Genomic DNA, 18,901 nt, shown 5'->3' with positions numbered 1-18,901 from the left:
CTCAGCCGTCTGAGGAAGTAGAGTCTCTGATGAGCTTTCTTGATCAGGCTGGTGGTGTTGTTGCTCCAGCTGAGGTTGTCATTCATGTGTACACCCAAGTACTTGTAGCTGGAGACCACTTCCACCGCAGATCCTCTTATGTTCAGGGGGGTGTAGGTGTTTTTTTCCTTCTGAAGTCCACAATCATCTCCTTTGTCTTCTTCACATTGATGTGAAGGTTATTCTCTTTGCACCAGCTCTCCAGGTGTTCCACCTCTTGCCTGTAGCTGGACTCATCATTGTTTGTGATGCATCCCACCACCGCTGTATCATCTACAAACTTTACAATGTGACAGCCTGGATGGGTAGCTGCACAATCATACGTGAGCAGAGTAAACAGGAGGAGGCTCAACACACATCCCTGAGGAGAGCCAGTGCTGAGGGTTATGGTGGAGGAGGAGAGGTTGTGGATCCTCACTAACTGTGGTCTGTTTGTTAAAAAGTCTAGTACCCAGTTGCAGATGGAGGGGCTTAGTCCTAGTGTGGCTAGTTTGTCCATCAGGGTTTGGGGGATCATGGTGTTGAAGGCGGATGTGAAGTCCACAAAGAGCATACAGACGTAAGAGTTTTTCTGCTCCAGGTGGTTGAGCGCAGTGTGGAGCACAGAGGAGATGGCATCCTCTGTTGATCGGTTCTCACGGTATGCGTACTGATGAGGGTCCTCGTTGATGTTGATGGTTGTTTTGATGCGAGTCATGACCAGTTTTTCAAAGCATCTAGTGACTATCGGGGTGAGGGCCACTGGCCGATAGTCATTCAGACCAGTCGGTGTTGAGCTTTTTGGGACTGGGATGATGGTGGCAGTCTTCAGGCAGGTGGGAACTGTCTCTAGGGTAGGTGAGGTGTTAAAGATGTCTGCCAGCACCTTGCAGAGCTGATCAGCACAAATTCAAAGAAAATATTAATTTTTCTGCTCTAGAAAATTCGGTTTGTCAGGGCACTAAACACAACACTGAAATTCATTCTCGTTTTGTGCTGAAGTTTTTCACCATCATGTCTTTTTGTTTATTTTTAAGAACCTATACATTTTTTTACAAACTGTCTTAAGACTTCTTACTCCACAAGGAGTGATGGAGTCTGCTGCCACTGATGTGGCTCTGAGACGTTCTTTCACAAACTTCTGGTAAGCTCCTTCTGCCAGGGTCTCACACTTCCTTTCATGTAGATCTTTGCTTTCCTTATCTTGATCATTTTTATAAAACGGACTAAGACTATCCACCTTATTCCTAGGCCCCATGGTGACTTGCGTGAATTATGGGCGCGACTTCCGGCACGGACCAGAACCGACATTTGTTTATGTGCGAGCAGTACAAGCTAATGTAGTTTCTCCAAGCATTGTTGATTTTAACATTTAGGAACACCACCTGTCAGAGCTCAAACAGGACAATATAATCATACTGCTGCCTGCTGAGGACGAGGGATGGACGACGAGCTGAAGAAGTGGCTGCAGATTACATCTACTAGCATATTTAGCTACTTCGTGACTCGGTTCTTCTGATGGTGAAGTGATGAACAACCTGAAAAGCTCTGAGGTCAGTGGTTAATTTGAGCCGGGTCCTGCCGGAACAAGATCCAGGAACTCTCTCATTTTGACCGCGCTTGGATCCACCAACTCTGCCCCTAAAGTTCAAAGACACTGCACATTTTTATTTTGATTATTTATTAAAAATACAATGAGAGGAGACGTTGCCCTTAGCCCAGTGGACCCAGTCTGTGGAGTGGCTGTTCCAGCCACAGCACGCACGGCTCACAAGCTACACGCCTCTTCGAGTAGGAGGAGGAGAGGAGCCTGGGGGGAGTGAGGACGGAGGGACAGATGGTCACATTTACGCAATGAGGTTCTGTGCAAAGTCCTTCTCTCCTCCTCCTCTCCAAATATTGTCCCTACAGCGGCGCTGCACACTGAAAAACACCCCCTCTCCTCTCAGACCCCCGAAACAGAAACGATCGTTTATTCAACATAATAAATGATAATTAAAAAAACTAAAAAATACAAACATAATACATGCCCTGTGGAATGTGCACGTTATGCACAGAAATGTCTCCAGACAGCTCTACGGAGCGCACACATCAGCAGGTTTCTGAACTTCTGCTACATTTCAGACATAATAAATAAAAAGCTTACTGTAAAAAAATAAAATAAAAATACAAAGAGAGAAATGTTTGATGTGTTATTCAAATTATACTTCGTGTTTCCAAACAAAGGCGCTAATTTGTCAAAAATAACAGCGATCAAAATGTCAAAAAGACAGTCCAATTTATTTTAATAAAAAATGGATGGATGGATTGTCTGACAACAGAGAACTGAAGCCTTCAGGTGCTTCAAACTGTGGGATTCCTGGGTTTTGCCTGTCACTTACTCTTCCTTCCACAGCTAATTAAGGTCAAATCACCCCCCACCTGCTGCTGCTCTGAGGACTGCGTCATGGTGTATTTAAGCTCCTGCCAGACACACCTTCAGTGCTGGGACATCATCTACCAAATGGTGATATGAGTACAGCCAACTAGTGATGGTTCGATGAGGCATCATGAAGCGTTTCAACACATTACCAAACTGTATCGATACTGTATCGATACCGTGTCACTGCATACTGACACCTGCTGGAACTTAAAGATCCCCACAGGCAACTTATTTGACAGACTCATCTGACACTGATTTGATCACCTACTATATACAATAATATGATTTAAGTAATTGTATTTTATATTATTTCATATTTTCCTTTAAATTTAAAATATATTTGATTTTTTTAGATACAGTCAATAAATAATGCGAACATGTATTATAACATGAAAATATAAGTGAACTTGTTGTGAATGAGGATGTTTGTGGACTGGGATTGTTTTTTAAAACAAATTTTTATTCTAAAAAAATAAGTTTGGCTTTCAGTCCTTCAGGGTGAAATTCAGCAGAGCCTCCTCCAGCATCTGCTTCCTGGAATCTTGAAAGTTAGAAATGAGATAAAGAATAAATTAATAAGAATTAATTATCAATAAAACAACAGTAAGTTGTAGAATGGTTGTATACCTGAGTTTACCCTGGATGTATCTGGAACTTCATTCTCATGCCTGGCCCTATAATGCAGTGATCCTCACTATTTATTTATTTTTCTTTTTTTTTTCAAAAGAGCCATATTGACAGATCCAAGTCAAGGGGAGAGCTGCGATATCACCCCAAGTCACTCAAAGAAAAAATTGAACAACCCACCTATGAACAAAAAAGAAACACAGCCAGCACATTATCTGTTTAAACAAAATGTACATTAGTCCTGAGAGGAGAAGCTGTGCTGCAGGCAAGTAGGTATCTCTGCAGCCAAATTCGGAAGGCGTATCTGGGCGGTCATATCTGATTGGACTATAGGAAAATGGGCGTATCTGGGCGATCATATCTGATTGGACTATATGAAAATAGGCGTGTCTGGCCGGCCGCACCTGATTGGGCGATAGAAAAATGGGCGTGTCTGGCGGGCCATATTTGATTGGACGATAGAAAAAAAGGCTGAACGATAAAATGCTGTAACCACAGACACATTATGTCTAAAAACAAGGTGTTATTGGCAGATTGTGTTAACCACAGGCATATTATGTCTATGGTGTTAACCGGTTCGACATTAGCGGCGTCTCAGGTTCAACACTGGCGGCGTCTCGGTTCGACATTGCTCCAGTATACTGCCGCGGCGTCTCCATAACTTCTTTTTTCGACTCTCTTAACACAGAACTTCCGGTTACATTTCAAAATAAGAGCAACATAACTGGGTAATGGGGGAGCTAAATGTTAGGTTTTTTTTTAATATCTAGCCATAACATTAAAAAACAAATTCCATTTTGGTTGTTGAAAAATGTGAACAAAGTTACAATCGATTCATAAAGAAAGAAAAATATTAATGATACTTAAAATGGCCTTGGGACAAAGGATGTTTCCTTTAACTTCACATTGTCTTGTTCAACCTGCAGTCACTGCAGATGAGTGATTCTCAGGTTCTGTCAGATTTCTGCACCTGGAGCAGGTATTTCTGTTTACTGGTTAACTTCCTCAGCTGTCTCACATTTTAAAGGTCAACCCTACTCCATGTTTCAGTAGAAAACAAGCACATTTAGGAGTCAGTACATAACCAGACTTTTGGCCCTCACACCTGTACCCAGTTGCTCATGCTGCATGATGAGATCAGATTTATCCATATTTTAGAAATTACATTTAGCTTAGTCGACAAAACAATACAAATGAAGACCGTCTTAAAAAAAACTCTTGGTTTTGCAGTAAGCAGCCTGATTTCAAACTGACATATTGGCCAAAGGTAAAATAAAAATCTTTTGTGTTCTCAGAAAAGTTGTTTCAGGACCTCCAATAAACTTATGTACACATCAAAGCACACAAGACATCCATCCATCCATCCATTATCTTTACCCGTTTATTCCATTTTGGGTCACGGGGGTCGCTGGTGCCCATGTCCAGCAATCACTGTGCGAGGGGCGGGGTACACCCTGGACGGGTCGCAAGTCCATCACAGGGACACATAGAGACAAATGAGACAAACAAACATTCACTCTCACTCACACCTAGGGGCAATTTAGAGTTACCAATCAGCCTAACATGCATGTTTTTGGTCTGTGGGAGGAAACCGGAGCACCCGGAGAAAACTCACGCATGCACGGAGAGAACATGCAAACTCCACCCAGAAGGGCCCCTGGACCCGGGTTTGAACCAAGGACCTGCTCACCGAGAGGCAGCAGCTCTACCAGTTGCACCACCGTGCTGCCCGCACACAAGACAGATTCAGGAATTCTCTTTGTTTTCCAGATTTCACATTTGTTATTACCTTAAAACATACTCAGACAACATTTGATGCATCATTGAATTTTTTTTATTGTGTTTATTGGGACATCCATTTCTAGAAGTCATCGTAGCATCTGTTGGAAACACAGAACATAGTACAGTTAGGGTGTTGCTAGTTGTTACTTAATCCTGGATTGGATTTTAAAGTTAATTTTGATATTTTTTTCACAAGGAAAAAAAAAGTTGATTTCCTAAAGTTTAACTATAAATGAAGGAATTTGTGCATTCAGGTAATTGAAAATTAAGTAATTTCTCTAACATCCAACCCATTTTAGCCACTGAGCCATACCAAACACCCATAATCTATTCTTGAATGAATTATTGACTATTATTGACAAATTACAGACTTATTATTGAATAAGTTATTACTCATTATTGAATCATTGACAAATTACACTCATGTTCGTGTTAACTCATGTTGCAACCATGTCAGCAACTTTTGACTATTACTATGAACTATGTTAAACTTTGGAGGCGATTTATTTTGAAAGTCAACATCAGATGTTGCTCAACATTGTTGAGCAACATCTTGGGGTCTTCTAGAGTCAACCTGAAGTGAGAGTGGTCCCTGACATGGCAGAAAGACATAGATATAATTAACAACTTTTATTTATTTATTTTTCAGCTAATAACAACTTTTATTTATTTGTTTTTCATATTTTTCAGTTATACTCAGCTTTTAAATATTTATTTTTCAAGTATTAAGAACTTTTATTTTCAGCTTTTATTTTGAAAAGCAACACACAGTTGTTGTAAACGTGCACAGTGAGAGCTGCTGTGGAGGTTCACTTTACCTCAGTGCGTTACAACAACAACGAGAGAACGGTCGAAACTATCGTGACCTACAATAAACGTACTTCAATAAAATGCATAAGTGAAAACATAACATGCTTTATAAGTACAATAAACCATATTTCTTTGTCAAACATCGCAAAGAAACGTTACCTCATCAATAATCCTCGTGACTTTAAGGGTTACCCACAGCCAATCAGTGTTCGCCGCCGACAAACGCCTATTAAATACTGTTAGCCAATCAGTGTTCGCCGCCCATAAACGCCTACTCGCCAGAAACGCCCACTTTTGGTCTGCAGAGACCCCCTTCTCGCTGCATGTCCTTGACTTTCTTCATGTTGTAGTTGTAATTTGTAGTTGCAGCCACAGTGAGACATTCAAGATGAGCATGGATCAGTGGGTTTCTCTGTTTTTGCTTGATAGTGTTCACGGTTGAAAATGTTGACTCACAGGTGTAAAAATGTCAGCTTTTATTACCCCAAGAACTGTTCACCCGATAAGGAGCTTTGAATAAGAGTTTTGATGGCGTTGGCTACGATGAGGGATTCAGACGAAGCCTATGTGTTGAGGTTGAGCTCCCCTTCTGCGAAGGAGGAGTCTAGGACCCTATAAATGAGTAATGACACGGGACATCGGGGCTCTTCTTCCGGGTCTGTGAACGCGTCACAGATTGGAGAGTCCAGCGCTGTAAATTGTAATCTTTTCCTGCCTTAATTTTAATATAATTGATAAAACTGAATTGACGTTTCCTTGATTTATTGATAATGAGAGTTGCCACTTCTGAGGGAGATTCGAGCCGGGGGGAAAGACGTGGGCTGGAGGGCGTTTCCGGGTCCGGTGGCCCGCAGCCAGCTCCTGTCTTTAACAATAAATAAAGCTCTAACCTGGCCATCGATAAAATCTGAGGATGTTAAAGCTCTACAAGCTTATGCTTTATTTTTAAGCGGATGTTGTAATGTGATGGAAGAGCTTCATTATATGCAGGAGTTGGATATGCCAAGCAACATGAAAATGGTCATTTCCAAGCTACCATACAAACTCAGAGAGCGATGGAGGGCTGTTGTTCATGATTTTATATATTTTTATTTTATTATATTTTGGAGACATACAACCAGAGAGCTCATTTTATCGATGTGGTTGCATTTCTAGAGAAACATGAACATGGATCCTGTCAGATCCAATCTTTGGTGACATTGAAGTATATGCACCCCAACATACAGCTGGTTTAAGATCAACCAGCAACTTCAAGGTACCGACAAAGATCAGAGGGAAAGGGAGTAGTTTTGCTATCACAGCAACATCAGTGGATTCTTCTGAAGCTAAAGCTACAACAAATGATTTAAAACCACAAAAGCTGTACTGTCATTGCTGTTCACGTGCTCAGGGACCTAGAGATGGGGCTGATCCGATCCGGTATCGGTATCGTCCTCCGATACCAGCATAATTTACGTATCAGATTTTTCCGATCCATGATGCATGTTGGCTTCAAACTATGGAATGGATTTCCTGAACGGAGTCGTGTCTCATGAGCCCAGAGTAATAAGACCCGCCTCACATTCAGGAAATCCAGTTCATAGTTTGCAGCAGCTACAACTTGAGGACTGAGTTAGCAGCACTGTGGCTAACAGCTAACAAACTTTTCATCTCAACAGGGGGCTGGACAAGATGGCGGGTTGAGCGGACGTGTTTTCTAGAGCTCGCAGCGCAAGTCCTAAATTTATCTTGTCTTTTTAAGTTAACTCTCCACCTAAATTACCAAAATGGCTTCCCAAAACATTAATAAGGCACTCAAGCCTAAAGTTGACTCGAAAAAGAAAGAAGCAGCTTCTAATAAAGACCATGGCTATAGCATGGATACCTCCACTCAAAATAAAAGGGAACGAGGCGACTCTGCGCCCCCAACGCCAAACAAGGCAGCAGGAGAAAAGAGACTCAAGTCAGGTGAAGATGACGAAGCGGAGGAAATCTTTCTCAGAGACATAATGAAAGGTATTGTGACGCTCGGAGAGAAAGTGGACAATATTGAACAACAGGTGACACACAGCAGTGTTATGCTTGCTAGCCTAGCCAAAGCGGTGGAATTTAATGCTAATGAAGTTAAGGAATGCAAGGCAAAGGTTAAAGAGCTGGAAAAGCAAGGTAAAAAACTGCAAGAGGAGAATGCTGATCTTAAAAAGAGACTCAGAGAACAGGAAAGATATGGAATGAGATGGAGCCTTCGCATAAAAGGCTTGAAGGAGGAGAAAGATGAGGACATCAGGGCTGTGGTCCTACAGACTCTGAAGCACATCGTTCCTGATTCTGTGTCAAGGCTGGAGCAGGAAGTGGATGTTGTACACCGACTGGGACGGAAGATAGACAACAAACACAGAAATGTCATTGTGATGTTCACACGAAGAGTAATGAAGGAAGAAGTCTGGAGGAAGACCAAAACATCCACTTACTGCAGAGAGATGGGCATCAAGTTTGCTGAAATGCTACCCAAAGAAGACTGGGAGGAGAGAAATCGTCTGTGGCCACTTATTGATCAAGCTAGGAAAGCGGGAAAGGTGGCCTATTTTCGTGGCCCCTTTGGTTATATTGATGGGCGCCAAATGAGAATGGAAGGTAACGCAGACTAAATAAGATGGAGATGTAGATCTTGATAAAGGACTTGCAACTGCAACGCTTCATTTTAAGTTTTTCTACTTACTGAATATCATTTCTTGGTATTCAGTTTAACAGAGTTCTTTTAGCTTTTCTATTCTAGGATCTTTTTAGTTGTTTTTAATGTTAAATGAGAACATTTCATTTGGTTCACTCAATGTTAGAGGTTTAAAAGACATTGTTAAAAGGAAAGCATTATTTTTGTTCTCAAAAGGACAGAAGTCAAACTGTTTTTTATTTCAAGAGACTCACTCTTCAAGTACAGATGAAACTTTTTGGGCTAACCAATGGGGTGACAGGATTTTATTTAGCCATGGTACAAACCGAACTGGTGGTGTTGCAATTTGTTTTAAAAAATTTCCTGGGGAAATTCTGACACACAGAGGAGACACAAATGGACATTGGTTAACAGTGGTGACTAGAATTGATCAGTTAGTCCTCATAATAGTTAATGTTTATGGCTTTAATAATGACATTTTAAACCGAACTCTACTGGAAGAGTTGTCTCAAGTTATACTGGAATTTAAAACTCGGTACCTCACTGACCATGTTATTCTAGGAGGGGATTGGAATATGACTTCAAATGAATGGCGGGACAGGTGTCCTCCAAGATTAGGCAGACAACAATATAATGCTCTGATAAATACTTTTATGACAGATAACAACCTAACTGATGTGTGGAGAACACTGAACCCAGGGCGTACTGAATATTCATGGATAAAACCTAATGGGCAATGTAGGTCTAGACTAGACTACTGGTTAATAAGTGATTACCTGTTAGCATGCACCACAGATTCTGCTATTTCTAAGGCGCCACTGACTGACCATTGCTATGTAAGCTTAATGATGGGACCTAGTATAAAGACAAAGAGACATAAAGGCTATTGGAAATTTAATGCCAGCTTATTAGACAATGAGGAATATTGTACTAGGATTAAAAAATTATTAAGCAAGTTGAAGCTGATCACTCAATTATAGATGATATAAATACGTGGGAATTCTTAAAATACAAAATACGATTGGATACGATATATTTCAGCAAAGAGCTTAGGAAAAAAGAAAAACAATATGAATGTGATTTATTCAGAGAAATTAATCAAATATGTAACTCTTCTGATTCAAATAGTCCATTATTAATTGAACTACAAACAAAATTAGATGCTCTATATCTGCGAAGGGCAAAGGGTGCTTATATCAGGTCGAGGGCAAGATGGATGGAAGATGGAGAATTTTTTTTTTCATATTTTAGTCGTTTAGAAAAAAGTAGACAACAAAGGAACTCTATAACAACTTTATTGATCGATGATGAAGAATGCAATAACAATAAGATTGTAGGAAAAGAAGTTTTTGAATTTTTTTCTAATTTGTATTCCACCAACTTTTCTATAGATGACTCCAATTGCCTTTTTGAGAAAATCCAAAACAAGATTCCACAAATTGAAGAGTCATTTAAAATTTTGTGTGAGTCAGAAATTAGACCAGAGGAACTAGAGACTATGGTCTTTAAAATGCACTTAAATAAATCACCAGGTACTGATGGTCTCACAACCAATTTTTACAGATTTTTTTGGAATGATATTAAAAATCTTCTATTTAGGGCTATAAATGCATGCACAATGAGAAAGATGTTAACTCCTAGTATGAAAGAAGGTTTAATTTCTCTAATTCCCAAATCTGGTAAAGATAAACGATTAATAAATAATCTTAGACCAATTACTTTGCTAAACACAGACTATAAAACTCTCTCTGGGGTTGTTGCTGCAAGATTAAAAGAAGGGATCTCAACAATAATTAGAGAAACACAATCTGGGTTTTTAAAAGGTCGATCAATACACAATAATATTCGACTTGTGTTAGATCTGCTTGACTATAGTGACTTGTTTAATGAAGGGGGTTTTATATTATTCTTAGACTTTTACAAAGCTTTTGACTGTGTTGAACACCCTTTTATAATGCAGACTCTGGCCTGTTTTGGTTTTGGACAAAAATGTCTTAACGTTGTGGGAATGCTTTATAATGACATGAACAGCTCAGTCTCTCTGAATCACGGTACCAGCCCTAGATTCAAGGTTAAAAGAGGTATAAGACAGGGTTGTCCCTCGTCCCCTTTACTGTTTATTATGGTAGCTGAAGTGTTATCAGTTTTAATCAAGACTAGTAACATTGAAGGCATTAACATATTTGGAAAACATATAATAATAAGTCAGTTGGCTGACGACACAACTTTGTTTTTAAAGAGCAGCAGTCAAATCCCATTAGTGTTACAAACTATAGATTGTTTCTCTAAAGCCTCCGGTTTGCAATTAAATATAGAATAAGTGTGAAATTCTAACCATTCAGGAATTTCCTTTGCAAACACTGTATAATATAAAAGTAAGCAAAGAGGTGAAATATTTAGGAATATTGATCTGTAAAGATAAAGCGGTGTCTGAGAAGAATAATATTCATAATAACATTGAAAAATATCAATCAATTTTAAGTAGATGGATTCCAAGGGACATTACCATCTTTGGAAGAATCCTCCTAACCAAAATGGATGGCTCATCCAGGCTGATCTATCCAGCGTATTCTCTGTCTGTCCCGCCTGATACTGTCAGAGCCATAAACAGAATCAACTTTCATTTTGTATGGAAAAACAAATGTCATTATATTAGAAAAGAAGATCTGGTCAAAAACTATGAGGAAGGTGGTGGTAATGTAATTGATTTTAACTCCATGAACGGTGTTCTAAAACTTAATTGGCTGAAATCATTTTATAACCATTCACAGTCTTTCTGGTTTGTGATTCCTAATGTTGTCTTTCAAACTGTAGGTGGAATTGATTTTCTCTTGAGATGCGACTTCGACTATAATAAGTTACCCATCAAACTGTCAGACTTTCATCAACAAGTCCTGCTCTATTGGAAACTCCTGTACAAACATCATTTCACACCCCATAATACTCCGGTCTGGAACAACAGGTATATATTGTTGAGTAGAAAATCAGTATTTTTAGAAAACTTATATTTGAAGGACGTTTGGGCCGTTTCACATTTCATGGATGACAGTGGTGTTATATTATCGTTCGAAGAATTTTGTTTGAAGTTCAATCTTGTTTTTGATGTCAAGATTTATAATAAGCTGATAAAAGCAATTCCAGCAGCTCTGAAATCAATGCTTAAAGAAGACGTGTGTCATTCCACAACTTCCCCTGTTCTGAGTCAACTGTATATAGAAGATATAGAATTTAAAGGTAAGAAATTGACAAATAAGTTGACTCGGAGAATTTTACAAAAGGAATTGTACCCTGGTCAGGTTAAACGGCACTATATTCTTAAAGATTATAGATTAGATGTAATCTCTAAAATTAGAACAAAATATATTTCTTTTCCCCTTCCTCCAAAAGTAAAGGAAGTCCATTTTAAAATTCTAAACAGTATCTACCCAACTAATGCATTTTTAAAGATTAGATTTAAATTTGATACTGCTGGGTGCTCATTCTGCCATGATGAAGATGAAGTTCTGGATCATCTTTTCTTCCAGTGTTGTGTCACACAAGACTTCTGGAGCAGAATGTGGGCTTGGCTCCAGGACCAAGGACTTGAACTGCCAGCTTTGAGTCTAACAATAATCAAATTTGGTATATATTTTCAAAACTCCAAAACAGAATTTTTAATCAATAATTTAGTTTTACTGGGAAAGTTTTTTGTTCATAAATGCAGATTTTTTAAAGTTAACCCAAATTTAAGTAATTGGAAAAATTTCCTAATTTGTTTTCGTGAGTCTTTAAATTTAGTTAAAAGTAAATCTGCCCAACAACTTTGTAGTTTGATTAACAACTTTGATTTGGCTTAAACCTCGGTGTTTGTTTCATTTTCATTCTTTGTTTATTTTGTTTTGTTGGTTTGTTTTGGTTTTTTTTTTTGCTTTGAGTGCATGCAATTCAACCTGTGAAAACTGATGTTTTGTGCTGATGTTGTTGCCTTGTTTTGTTTGTAAGCTGATGTTTCAAATAAAGGTAAAAAAAAATAAATAAATAAATAAATAAATAAAAACAACCTCAGGTGAGCTCACCTGGATATGTGCAATGTCCCACAGTGCAGTTTGAATATAATCAATAATCAATCAACCAACCTTTATTTATACAGGTAAATCCCATTGAGCCTCCAGGACTCATTTACAAGAGAGACCTGATTTCAACAAAGAAAGATGACAACAATGGACAACAGCAACAACAATAAACAATTATTAAAAAAAAAAATATATGATAGAGAATTAAAAAAAAAATAAATAAAAATAAAATAAAAAAAAAACTTTTCATCTAAACATGTCCGCTGTGTGGAAGTATTTTACACTAAACACACAAAACAAGACAGCAACGTGTGATGTCTGCAGAGCCATAGCGCCACATTAAACCACGTTAAAGTACGATGGACATTCGAGCTCCGGGGCTTCAGCGGGGCGCTGCTCTTTGCTCAAACCGAAAGAGGCGACTCGACCCCGGCCAGCTGCGCTCAGTCTGCCCGTCTCTGAGGAGGGACAGACTGAGCGCGGCTGACCGAGATCAGGCTGCTGCTCCAGATTGAACAAGAGGAAGACATCACTGAAGCCCCGGAGCTCAAATGTTTACAGAGAAGTTGATAAACTTCATCATAATTAATGACCAACCTCTATCAGTTGTAGAAAACAAAGGATTTCTCAGCTTGATACTTGCAGCCAAGATATAGTTTACCCTCCAGGAGATATTTATCAGTACAACAGTAGACAATCATAAAAAAACATTATTTGAAAATATATATATTAAAAACATAAACAGCTACATTATAAAGTGATGTTCCTGTTTTTAGTATTTTACATGTCTGTTGGTTTATGACATGAACTTAGCAGATGTTTAAAGCCATTTAACATTTTATTTTATTTTATTAATTTATTCATTCATTTAAAAGAAACAAAATAAAAATAAAAAATCATCATAAAGAAAACAATGAATAAAAAGAGTGCAGAAAGAAGAAAAACATTCCTATATCTGCCCCTTACTTAAAAAAATATAAAATAACTTTAAACAATCACTTAAATTAATCACTTTAATATCCACTTTAAAGCTAGAATTAAAAAGAAACATGTTTTGTGTTAGCAGAGTTTAATTCTAACTTTAAAACTTCTCCAACATTAATAAAACTTACCTCAAGTTGTCTTTTTGGACATACATGCATATATTTGTACAAATTGTACTTGAGAGGAGATTATTACAGCCTCATATAAAATCAATGATGATGATGATATTGGAACTGGATCGGTATCGACCGATATTCAGATTTAGGTATCGGGATCGGAAGTAAAAAAAGTGGATCGGTGCATCCCTAGTTAAACCATCAAACACTTCCCCAGACGAGTGGGCATTTTTAATCACTGCCTCCGCTGATCCCACTGGATGGAGCCATAAACAACTAAATAAGAAGAAACATAATGGTTCTTCTGTAATCTGTAATATTTAACGTAGTTTCAGATCAATATTCATCATTTAGCAAATAATTAATTCAGTCAATCCTTAATGGGCTCCAACATCCCGGCCCCTAATTGTTAACCTTAGCAAGGTGACAATTACAAAAATAGTCAAAAGGAGCCTAACATCAAACAAAACATTACAAAAAGAGATTTAATTATATATCCATTTTCCCTTAAAAAAAATAATAATTTTTTTTTTCAAAATGAAAGTTCATTAAGATTTTTTTTGTCCATCAAAGTTATCCAAAGTTTATCGAAGTTTCTAATATTTTAAAGCAGTCCATAGTAACATTTATAAACTCTTTTCACTCATTCTGCTGCCTCCACTAAGAGACAGAGCTTATCTATTGGTCGTTGGATCACATCGTCTTTGGTTTTTACCAGAACGCTTCTAACAAATCCCTTGGCATCCGGAAAAAAGTCTTCATCCCATTGTCCATGTGCTTCTCGGTGCCGATTTGTCCACAATAACAACCAGATCCCAGGGCTGAAGTTCCTTTTTTTCTGTTCCACTTGCTTCGTTCTTGCATGAGTGGGAGATACTCCTTTGTCCATCGCCTCCAGAAAAGATCTGCAAGATACTGTGCTTGTCTCCATCTTCTCCTCGAGTATTGATCCTTCTTTTCAAAGACTCCTGGTGGGATCATTGTTTTTGCCTTCAGTTGGAGTAAATGATTTGGAGTTAGTGGTTCTAAGTCATTTGGGTCATTTGACATTGAAGTTATTGGTCTGTCATTTAGGATGGCTTCTACTTCACACAGTGCTGTTGATAAGGTTTCATCATCCAGTGTTTGTTCTTTCAGGATAGATGTGAGCTTCTTTTTGACTAGAAGTATTAGTCTTTCCCAGACTCCACCGTGGTGAGCTCCAAACGGAGGGTTAAAAGTCCATTTTATTCCCTCTGTTAAAAAGGTGCTTTGAATTTTCTGATGATTCAGTTCTCTTAGAGCTTCTTTTAATTCCTTTTGTGCTCCCACAGTTTGTCCCACAGTCTGTTCTGATACTCATCACTGATCCTCTTCTGCAGATGAATCTGCGTATAGCATTTATGCATGAGTCTGTAGTTAGGAAATTTGCCATCTCCAGGTGAATAGCTCGACTCACCAGACAGGTAAATATGACCCCCCATCGTTTCACTTGAGCTCGTCCCCTCTTTACTTCAATGGGACCGAAGTAGTCGATGCCAATGTGGCTAAAAGGAGGTAGATCTGGAGACAAACGGTCCTCAGGAAGATCTGACATTTTCTGTTCACCAGGTTTTGCCTGCATGCGTCTACAAAATACACAGCTTTTGATGGTTTTCCTGGTTAGGACTGGGTGAATGTTCAGGAGGTTGTGGAGGCCAAACTAATTGTTTTACAACACATCCTGTTTTTTCTGTAACTATTGATGTGGCAAAGCTGCTATTTCTAACTCATGTTGATTTTAGCTCACTTTTGTCTTTTGGAACAATTTTTGTTGTAGTTTGGTCTTGAAGGTCTCCAAACAAAGGATCCAAAAGCATGTTAGCATGATTCTCCACAAAGTCAACAAGATGCTTAAATCTGACTCTCCTACCAGTTCTCTGTTGTAAATCATAAGCTGTGGTTCGCCATTTTTCTCGCAATTTGTAAGGTCATTTCGATGCCATCAGCCTTGGATTGGATGGGATTTCAAGTTCCTCTGTAAATCTTGCATTGCATTACAACATCCTCTCAAATACATTGCATATGCATACAGCATTTTCCCATCCTCAGCTTTAATCGCTGTCCAGTTCAAGGCTTTCTCTAAATAAGCTCCAGACACCTTCATTTCATTCCCAAAGTGCTCCTTTAACAATTGTTTTGCTTCTCTGTAGCCTTTACTTCCTTCCATATGCAAACAGCTGCGCACCAAATCTCTTGGCGAACCAGATGTGAACTGCTCAAGACAGTAAAGTCTGTCTGTATCATTTCTAGTTTTGGCTTCAATTAAATGTTCGAATGCATGGACAAAAGACTGATATTCCAACGGGTTGCCATCAAACACAGAAGTATCTCTCACAGGTAACAAAGACAGGTTTTGCTGGCTGATGATGAGTTCTGCTATGTCATTTTGTCTTTGAATTACAACGTTCAAGTTTTCATTATCAGCAGTAACAGCCACATGTGAGTGAGCTTGTACAGTTTGAGGTGCATTATGATCAAAAGTTGTAGTTTCAGGGTTGATTTTAGTAAGATTCTTGTTTTGAGTTTTATTCTCCGGTGTGTTTGAACTTCTGAGTGGAGATTCAAGTCTACTCAAAATGGTTTGCTGAAGTGGAGTTTTTGGTATAGCACCTAGCTGAATAAATTCCACATTGCCCTCTATGGAACCTGGTCCTTGGTGAGAGCTATAATATTCATTCATGCCATCACCCAGAGCTTTCTGCTCCACCTCATCACTTTGGAGAAACTTTATTTTAGCTGTTGTTGCTGCTAGGTCCGCTTCTAGCTCCAATTTCTCCATCTTTGCTTTCAGTTTTGTTTCCTCCATTTGCAAAGAGTGTTTTTCTATCAATGCAGCAGCTCGTGCCAGTGCAGCAGCCTGTTCTGCTTTGGCCTTTTTTAACTCTGAGGAGACTGAGGTTGATGATCTGGTTGAAGTAGAAGACTTTGATTTGTGTGAAACATTTGATATGCTGTCCAATGGTCCAATTTTTGACTGGGCAATTTCTCTTTTCCATGTTTCAACATCTTTCATGAAATAATTCAGGTTAGTTACTCTTGGTTCATACCAGTCAGAATAATCATTTTCCTGTTCCTTCTCTGATAAGAGCCCCTGCACCAACCGGTGAGTCTTTTCAAAGTCCTCCACAGCTCCTTTAAACACTTCAAATGTGTCATTGACTTCATCAACATTTCCCACATCTTTCATCAAAGTTTTTATTTCATTTATTTTCCTTGTGCATGCTCCCAGTCTGCCTCTGCGTGAAGCACTGCACATTTTTAACACATCTTCTGGCTCAGCTGTGGTCTCAGCAGTGTCAGACATTGTCACAAGTGTTCACACAAATCCCCTCACTTCCATTTAATTCAAAAACTTCTTTTTTGGCTGCTATCCGTTTCCAAAATCCACAACTTTGCTTTTTTGTAGTAATCAATTATTCCTCTGTAGCGCAGTGGCACTTCCATTCATAAAGTCAATCAGCTGATTTTACTCAGGCACCTCGTTGCTTCCTTGTTGTCCGTGAGTGAGCTGGATCTGCCAACTGTGCACTGTCCTTTGTGTCTTCAGTGAAGTTTTCTTTACTTGTGGTGGCTCTTCTTGCTTCATCATAAGCTCCAAAAAGTTTGAGCCAGACTAGCCTTGTGGAAGGGAGGAGGTTCTCGACGCACAACAAAATATAGAAGCACTCGCGGAGAGATTTCTTGTTTCAAAAGTTCGGCATTTAATTTCCTTGTTGAATTTAACAAAATATTCTCCGAGTTGACTTCTTACAAATCTCAAAATTTAAACAATTTGTGTGTGGTAAAGAAAACTGTTTCACCTCTCTCTCCTTCACTGCAAAAAACAACAATCAGCCCGCAGCAGCTGAATTCCCCTTTTAATCTCTGCCCCGGCTGACCCCACTGGATGGAGCCATAAACAACTAAATAAGAAGAAATATAACAGTTCTTCTGCAATCTGTAATATTTAACGTAGTTTTAGATCAATATTCATCATTTAGCAAATAATTAATTCAGTCAATACTTAATGGGCTCCAACAACATCAGACCAAGCCAATTCTACCACAAACTCAAAAGATAAACCAGACAGTCAATTCAATTCAATTCAATTCAGTTCAGCGCCAAATCACAACAAAGTTGTCTCAGGGCACTTTACAGGAACATTCACATACATAAAAGCCAATTAATAAAGTTCTCTATCTAAGGATAAGATAAGCTTCTCAAACAGGAATCCTCAAAGCAGATTACAAGTGTTAAAAACTACTGTTTTGTTTGTGGTAAGCCACAAAGTAAAATTTCACACCATTTAAAAACACACAAGACGCATGCAGAAATTGTCCACGTGTTTTCTCTTCCTGAGGATTCTAAAGCGCGTAAAGTTTTATTAGAAAAACGAGGAACAAGGGAAACTTTAAGCATAACTCTGCAGTTTTACAAGGTGAACAAGGGCCATTGAAAGTGCAGAGAAAGCCAAAAGCTAAGGCAGTAGCTGGATCATTTATTCACTGTATGTACTATCAAGGTACGTACCTGTACGTTCCAAAGGAACTATGGAGACATGTCCGTAGATGCCCCTGTAAGCCAGAAAATTTGGATCTAGATAATCCACCTGGAAGAACCAAAGTGCTGGGTTTGGCTATGGCTAATGAGTCTGCATTCTGTCAGCAAATCTCAAGTGGAGTTTGGAAGTTCCTTAACGGTATGAAACAAGATGATGTTACCTCAGCTGTGAGAAATGACCTGTCTCTTATTCAGTTTGATCAGTCACTCCACAACAGACATGGACAAGACCCCACAAAATATGACTGCATGCGACAAAAGCTTCGTGAAGTTGGGCGTTTGTTGTTATGCCTGCGCACACAATTCTCAATACATAACCTAGAGGAAGCTGTGAAACCTGCTAACTTCCAGAGAGTTGTGCAAGCAGTAAAGATTGTGTCAGGCTTTGATGAAGAAAGACTTTCATACCAAACACCAAGCCTTGCCCTAAAACTGGGACATACACTGCACAAAATCTGTAACATCATTCATTGTCGAGCACTCATGGCAGAAGACGAACAACTGGTCAAGTCGACAGACACATTCAAAAAACTGTACTCATCCAAATGGTCAGAGTTGATGTCTCATTGTGCCTTGAACACACTAAGTCATGCCAAGTACAATACGCCATTAACATTACCATTCACTGAAGATGTTCAGCTTCTTCATCAGCATCTCAAGAAATCAGAAGAAAATGCCTTTTGCACCTTCAAAAATGATGTCAGCCCCCAGACTTATGCAGAACTTGCTAAAGTTACACATGCACAGGTCATTGTATTCAATCATAGACGAGCAGGAGAGGTTTCAAAGATGTACCTCAAAATATCCTGATGCATGCTCAATAATCCAGGTAGAAAAATCCAAAAAAGTTCAATCTGGTCCCCTGGACAATAAAAAAAAA

The sequence above is a fragment of the Nematolebias whitei genome, chromosome 2, assembly GCF_014905685.2.
Source record: "Nematolebias whitei isolate Nwh7 chromosome 2, NemWhi1, whole genome shotgun sequence".
In the NCBI taxonomy this organism is placed as follows: Eukaryota; Metazoa; Chordata; class Actinopteri; order Cyprinodontiformes; family Rivulidae; genus Nematolebias; species Nematolebias whitei.
This window is presented reverse-complemented; position numbering follows the sequence as displayed.